This window comes from Phlebotomus papatasi, chromosome 1 (genome assembly GCF_024763615.1).
Source record: "Phlebotomus papatasi isolate M1 chromosome 1, Ppap_2.1, whole genome shotgun sequence".
Taxonomy (NCBI): domain Eukaryota; kingdom Metazoa; phylum Arthropoda; class Insecta; order Diptera; family Psychodidae; genus Phlebotomus; species Phlebotomus papatasi.
Genome location: NC_077222.1, coordinates 48,061,567 through 48,069,787, shown reverse-complemented (window position 1 = coordinate 48,069,787; position 8,221 = coordinate 48,061,567).

The following is an 8,221-nucleotide window of genomic DNA, read 5'->3' as shown; positions in this document are numbered from 1 at the left end:
AACACAAAAGATGACTTTCTTTCTTTTTAATCGTTTATTCAGGAGTTAAATAAGTGTCAAACAGGGATACTTTCAAAGGATCCTCGGTGATCCTTTCATTGTTGTCAATGTGGTCTTTTTAAGTTCATAGTGTTAGCCATGAATTCATGAGTACCTCATCGGACCCTCATCGGCGTTAAACAGAATCTAGTTTCCTGTAATAAGTTTTGCTTTGATCGTTATTTAATCAGAGAACTGATTTTTCTCGAAATTCTTTTTATTTTGACTAACATTACTTTGTGCAAGTTTTGAAACGTTTCATGAGTACATTAAAATCATGTATAAATTGGTATAATGCAAAAACGACCACGTTTTGAAAACATAATATAAAATGTTGAACTCGTAAGTACAGCAAAATAGTCTGAGTAATGCAATGTACATATTAGTGAAGTTCCATTGAATCAGTTAGAAATGTTCAAGTACCTCGGGGTGTTATTCACAAGAAATGGACACAGAACAGAATGCTCTGCGCTTCAGTAATACGGGCTTCAGACCTACAGCTTAGCCATATGACTTAACTGTTATAATTCCTTATCAGTCAAGATATTTTGGAAAGTTAAACATTGGATTAGATTACGAAGAAGCAATGGTGTATTAGATTCTGAAAAAGTAATAAAACTGGTTACCATTTGGAATTCTGAGACCTACGGGAACTGGGCTAAACCACTAGTCTGAAGACCGCTTAAGGCTTTTACAGCAAAAGTAAGTGTGCCATAAACGTAATATGAGAAAAGAGGAAAGCCAAACCTAGTCATTCGGATAAATTTTCAGGCACGTCTTGGAATTGATCCTAAACACTTTATTGAAATTCCGGAGTATCGAATAGCGTAAGTTGATAGCCTGGGCTATGTATTCTAAGACCGCAGCCCCGATAGAGACAAGCGGTTGTTGAAAATGAATAAATGAATCATTTATAGTGGAAAATGGGGCAGCAATAAACGCGGGATAACTGTAAATACTATTTTTTTTAATTAAATAATTAGGCTTCAGAGGACGAGACCTATATGAAGTCATAGATCCCATATTTGTCAGGTTTACTATTGCCCCAGTCTCCCCTAAGGATGATGTCTTTCCTGATAAATTTTCAATCCTTAAATAATTTTATTAAATACACAAAATAACAAGATTTTCCACATAGCATTTTTTTATACATATTAAGCAATTTATATTTAAAAATTAGTGTTCGAGCAGTTAAAAATTGGTACCCTCTGTATACAATATCCCTTAGCAAGTCAGAAATCAAGCACAGTTAATCAGATTTTGTGAGTTTCTCCAATGCGCAAGAGAAAATTATGAAATGAGGGACAGTCAATTTATTTTTGTTGAATGCAATTAAAAGATGAAATGACACTTTAATAAGTGGTGAAAAGAAAATGTTTTGCTCTTGGCCACATGTTGTCTCACAACTCCAAATTGGCTTCATCTTTCACCCCTCTGCACCAACCACCTCAGACATCCGTTTCCACATTAAATTGTGAAAGATGTGAATATTACCTATTTGTGAAAAACAAATTTGTCTCACTCTCATATTGCTGTACAAATTAATTATTTCTGTCTTTTAACTCTCATTTCCAACTGTATTTAAGTGCTTGAAACTTTCAGCAAATGAATATTGTGGAGCGTGAAATGTTGAGAAGAGGAGATTTTAGAATGAGTGAACCCCACTATAATGTGACTGTATAACTTTGTGGTTCATATTTAACGATATAATTATCAGTTTTAAATAGACATATTAGCCAATTCGCAACTATCATCAAAATTCACATATAAACTGGATATGTGGGAGTATGAAAAGAAATCGATAAATTATTTAAAAAAGTGCCACAGAATTGTATTTTTGGTTCATCACTTTTCATGGCTCATTTCCCAGGATTTATGACCAACACTGGAGGGTTTTTCTGTGATGAAAAAGAGCCGCCGTATAGCCTTTCAAGCTTTTGCTGTTATATTTTCACGCCTCTATAATTAATGCACAACATATTTGACATAGTTGAGCCATTATTGTCTCATAAGGGTGTTCTCATCTGAAAATCAAATAATCATCGTGTAGAACTAATTTCAGGGCGTTCTTAATTACCTTCCTCATCTTTCCCATTTCTCCTTTCACTCTCACTAGTGCTTTCATAGGACAATTTTCAACACTTTGAAATCCATTAATGCTTCTTTTAACATATCAAATTGCGTATTTTCTTTCCTATTTTGTTTTGTAATTAAAGACAGAAAATATTAAACTAACCGGATACGCAAACATGAGATAGCTATAAAATTCGATGAGCTGTAGAGAATTCCCAAGGTTCGGTTTTAAGATCAAACGTACCAGGTCGTTTGAAAATGTTACTGAAAATTCCTTTTTTTCAGATTCAATAAAAAATCGGTAATTTGTATCGCAAATTATAATCTTCAATAGCGATTTTTATTTCATAATCCATAGTTTTTAAAAAAAAAAAATATTGGAAATTATCGATCGGATATTGTCGTGCATTGCAAAAATTTTAATCTAAATTATAAAAACTACAGTCAAATTTAGTCATATTATTATATTCTAATATCCAGACTCTTAGATCTCTACCACTTGACCCATTGAGTGCCCTTTATATCAAAATAGGGGCAAATAATCTTTAGAAAAATTGTGGAGGATTCCTAAAGAAGTCTTCTTCTTTCGTATGACAGGAAAAAACAACAAATAAATTAATAAAAGACAAGATTACAAGACATATGAACAAATAGCCTTTCTGAGTTGTCATAAATTTAAATCTAAGTTTCTTAAGTAATCGTGGGCCGCTTGAGGTAAACGGTCCAGACTACCAAGTCCACCCACAAAGCCTCGTCTTGGACAGTCGTTCACGATGTGGCTCATCGTTTGAAATGCACTACCGCAGTCACATTCTGGAGAATCAGCCATTCCCCATTTGTGAAGCAAATAGGCACATCTTCCTTGCGTAGTGCGGAACCTGTTTAACATTGCCCACTCGCGGCGGCGCAAGTCGAAGCCTGGAACTCGAGAGGTTGGGTCCTGGACCAAGTGACCATTGACTGGTGCGGCTCTGCTCCAAATCTCCTTCCATTTCTGCTCCAGACAGAAGTCCACGCCTGTGATAGACGGATCAACAGTCCAGGGTGGTCTTCTCGACTTTAACCTGCGGCTTGGCAATTCCTGGAGCTCAGTGTATAACAGAGAATTTGCATTTTCTCTGCAATTTGTGAACTCCCTCACCGCAGCCGCTTCGCGCCTTAATTTCGGGGGTGCAATATTCGACAGCACCGGCAACTAGGGCAGTTGTGTAGATTTCACTGTACCTGTGATAAGGCGCATAGCGTTGTTTAGCTGCGTATCTACTTTGTGTACATGCGCGCTGTTGTGCCAGACTGGGGCGCAGTATTCCGCTGCAGAGTACACAAGTGCGAGCGTGGCAGTTCTAAGGGACTGGGCGTCAGCCCCCCAAGTCGTGCCAGCTAACTTTTGAATTAGATTTACCCGGGAACTGGTTTTCTTGGCTGTCTTTTCTAGATGAGGCTTATATGTGAGTGTGCGATCCAAAGTGACACCAAGGTACTTTGGGTGCTCGACATGATTGATTGTAGCACCCTCAAAGCACACATTTAATTTACTGTGTGCCTCACGATTATTCAAATGAAATGCGCAAGCCTCCGTTTTTGCTGGATTGGGTTGCAAGCGCCACCTGCGAAAGTATGTGCTGAGGATTGAAAGATCCGATTCCAGGATTTCCTCAATCTCAGTAAGCGACTCCGACTGGACAGCCAAAGCCAAGTCATCGGCATACTGAAATTGTTTGGCTTGGGTCCGTGGAATATCACTTATGTATAAATTGAATAGAGAAGGAGCTAGAACGCTACCCTGCGGAAGTCCTTCATTCAGTCTGCGCCAGCTACTGCTTTTGTTGCCAAGGAACACTTGGAAATAGCGGTTTGACAACATGTTGTTTAGCAGGCCGGATAGCTTAGCACAGGGTATCACCTCCATAAATTTGAGCAAGAGTCCATCACGCCAGACAGTATCGTAGGCTGCTGTCAGGTCAACAAACACCACACCAGTTTTCTGCCGGCGTTCGTAACCGGCTTCAACGTGGGAGGTGAGTGCAAGCACCTGCTCTGTGCAACCACGATGTTTTCTAAAGCCTGCCTGGGAAACTGGGGTTGCTCGGTCAATATGAGGTTGTATACGGTGAAGGATCATTCTTTCAAGAAGTTTATACACAACACTGAGTAAGGAAATAGGACGGTAATGGGCGGCGTCTGTACCATCCTTGCCAGGTTTTAGAATGGCAATCACTTTTGCTCGCTTGAAAAGTTTAGGAAGGTGGCCAGTATCCAAGATGCGGTTGAATAACTCAACCAACCAACACTTAACTTTTGGACCAGCGTTCTTGATGAATTCAGGGTAGATTCCATCGAACCCTGCGGCTTTCCCCAACTTTACACTTAACAGAGCACATTCCAAATCTGCAGTAGAAAACCTACCAGAAAGGGAAGACTCTGTTAGTGTTTTTCTTTTGCATCGGACCTCTCTTCTGGTCAACTCCAGATCAACTTTCGACAGTTTAGTCTTAGAGACCCGAATCAACCGAGAGGCGACGCTGTTAGGAGATATTTTGTTAACTGTGGCTTCACATCTGGAATCAGCACCCAGCTTTCGGAGAAGCCTCCAAGCCTTGCGGCTGGAATGCGTGAAGTCTGTGTTCTCCACAGTTTCCCTCCACTTTCTCTTCCGCTGGTCATCCAACTCCGTTAACAAGCGAGCAGCGACTTTGTTGTTATTTGTCGCGTTGTACTCCTCGTACAACTCATCACAGTTCTCGTTCCAACCGGGGATGTATTGCTTTCTAAAACCACGAGGTATATGACGTCCTGCCGCAGCAAACATTGCTTTAGCAAAACGTTCATATGAACCAGGATGTGCAGGAATAAACTGCACAACGTGGTCAAAATCCTTCGAAAAGGCATCCCAATTAGCCTTTCGAAAGTTCCAGCGCGGCTTTGGCTCTGACTCCACCAATGGAATACTTATTCCATAGTGAAGGAGTACTGGGCGGTGTTGACTATTGGGAAAACCACCCAGAACAGAGCGTTTAGCCCCATTTACCTCCCCATCGTGGTTTTTGGTGACAATCGTAAGGTCAGGATTATAATCCTTTTGCCACCGGGCAGATCTGAAAGTCCCCTTACTCTTCGAACTGTAGATGAGATACAAGTTGTTCAGTGTCATCCACTCAAACAGCAAGTTTCCATCAATGTCACTATCCTCATAACCCCAGGCCTGATTGTGTGAGTTGAAATCACCAACATATACTGCCGGGTGCGAAAAGGATTTGAGCGGAACACGAGGCCATCTAGAACTTGGTGGCTTGTAGACATTGATGACCGTGACTCCGCTTACTTCAATGGCAAGAACATGTATATTGTCTGTACAGTCCTTATACACCACATTATAGTTGGGAATAGATGACTTGATGTACGTTGCTACACCGTGGACAGCACTGTGGACGGCATCGACGAGCACATACCCCGGAATGCTTCCTCTACTTCGCAGGTTTTCATCTGAAATTGTATGTGTCTCTTGAATCGCGATGATGTCGACACGTTCATCTCGCATTAGCCGAGCGAGATATTCACTCTTTGCCTTTGACATACCTTCAACGTTGAGGTGACAAATCCTTAGACTTGCACCAACGTCTAGCGTCAAGGAGTCCTGAAAAGGACTGTTTGTTCTTGGATTGTTTTGTCTCATTTGTTGTTGCCGTGTTACGGCGTCGACTGTTGACATTGGTTACGCTGGGATAGTATTTACTCTTTCGTTTGTAAAACGGAGGCGAAACTACTATTATAGCCCCCAGCGCATGCAGGGAGGGCCACCCGAAAAAAAAATCAAATTGCGTGGATTTCGAGATGCGTGCAGGCTGTCAACTTCCTCCCCCCTAAAGAAGTAATGCTCATTAAATAGTTTAAGTTCTCTAAGTAAGAGCTAGAGAAAAAAAATTCGTTTTTACAAATATTGCCTCAGTCTCCCTGCTTTTTCTATTCAAATCTATTCCACTGCAAAGGTTTACAATCAAAACGGATCAAAAATTAATTCGTGATCTTAAATATAGGGAAACAAATTTCGAAGTAAATGCGTTAAATGTTAATGTTTTCTAAAAATTAGATAAAGTATTTTAAGGAAAGGCCTTCAAGATTGAATGACAGAAGTTTCGTACTATAAGAGTTTTTCGTATATGATTTTTAATGAATCTAACCAATCTAACTCATGAATAGGGTGGAGTAACCGGCTATCGCCATGTTTAGGAAAAAATTAAATTCATTTAATTATAACTTTTGAATCCTTGTTACAAGATAAGTCAAATTTGACACAAAGTTACTTAGATGTATTGGCTCTAGATACGTGAAAACAATAATCCTAGAACATAACGCTGGACTACTTAAAAAACTGTTTTTTTTTAATAATGCAAAAATTTCGCCACCCACTTGAAAGAACCACACTCGGTTATTTTAGGCAATGCTATGAAAAGAATACATTCACCATTTCTCTTTCCTTGTGATCACTTTATTATTACTCTCTTTAAATGATTTTTCTTCACTTTTATTTGAGAAATCAAATTATGGGGCTTTTGCAGAAAGTAAACAATGCAGATTTGACAACTGAGAATGTACGAAGTGAAGTTAGCGTCGCCTATTGAAAAGATATGGCGACAGGTGGTAAAATCAATTCCAGAATATTACCACTTCTCGCCATGCCTCATTTTTATACAAAAATAATATAAAATGAAATATTAATTGACTAAATACAAATTTTATGTATTCCACAAGTGCAATTAAATATTCAATAGACAAATTATTTGCCCAAATAGGTATTTTTGGCCTGATGAAAATTTGACGACACTTAGTACATTTGGCAAGAGATGTTGGATTCGATGCACTTGCTTAAAATATTGCTCTAAAAAGTGATCAAAATCGTGAATCCAAAACGAATAATTATTATTTTTCGATTCTATGCGTAGAAGCAGAAACAATACAAAAAAATTGCCACTCATTTATTGCATAAATTGCGAAAAATAGCGATTTCAATGTAAGTGGCGAGAAATGGGGCACTGGCGAGAACTGGTGATTCCACCCTACAATGTATAATTATAATTTAATATCTAGTACTATACTTCAAGGGCCATAGCTAGGAAAAACTTGAATAAGGAACTAAGAAAAAATGAGTGGTACTGAACTTCCGTCGTTCAAACCTTCAAAGCTTTGCCATGCTCTGCTTCAAAAGCAATGCAGACGAGTAGTTATCTAGGTTAGGTAGCAGAGTTTATGCTCTTTTCTACTGTCTTAAAATTTTTATGTGTTATCGCTGGAATAAAGATGTGAATAACTAAGTCTCTCGAGTTTTACCCCTTAATGATGTATAAGAATGTTCCATCCTGATTTCCAGAAATAAATAATACTTTTGGAATTAGAAACACCATGGAAGTGGATAGAATTTTAATATTTAATTGGTCTCAAGAGCACTGCCAAACGATTTTGCACTTTTGCAATGGAGTACATTTCAAATGAACTTAATTAGGTGTGGTTACTGTGGGTTGAAGGAGAGACATTTCCTGGTTCATGAGAGTGAGAGAATGATGAATTTTCGAAGGGTGGCCCCTAATGGGTGTTCTATGGAACATCCAGTACAGATTAATAACTAGAGAGACCTCCTCAGTCACATGAAATAAATCTGAAACAGTGTATTCTTGTATTTCAAACCACACCAACTACCTAGGATTGTCTCGAAGGTGTTCTGATGGCTACGAATAAATAATGAAAGTGGTTTGGATTGCGCCTTATTTGCTCGTGGGGAAATTTAGGGAAAGTGAATGAGACACAGAGTGGAGCAAATTACAATTTTCCGGGGAATTCCTAATTAGTCGTCGTCAGTCACTTTGTCTAATCACAAGATGTTCAACCTCGGAGATGCTGGCAGATCATTTTTCAATTCAGAAATTTTTTTCAGTGACATTTTTATGGCTTCTATTTAGAGTCAACATTTTATTTATTTATATATGCATTACTTGTCAGCTGATCAGAAAATCTTGGAAGAAAGTTCTCAATAATTGAATAACATAATGAGATGTATATCCTGAAGGAATTTTTAAATGCTAAGTGGTAAAGTGGCTTATAAAATTCCATTAAAAGT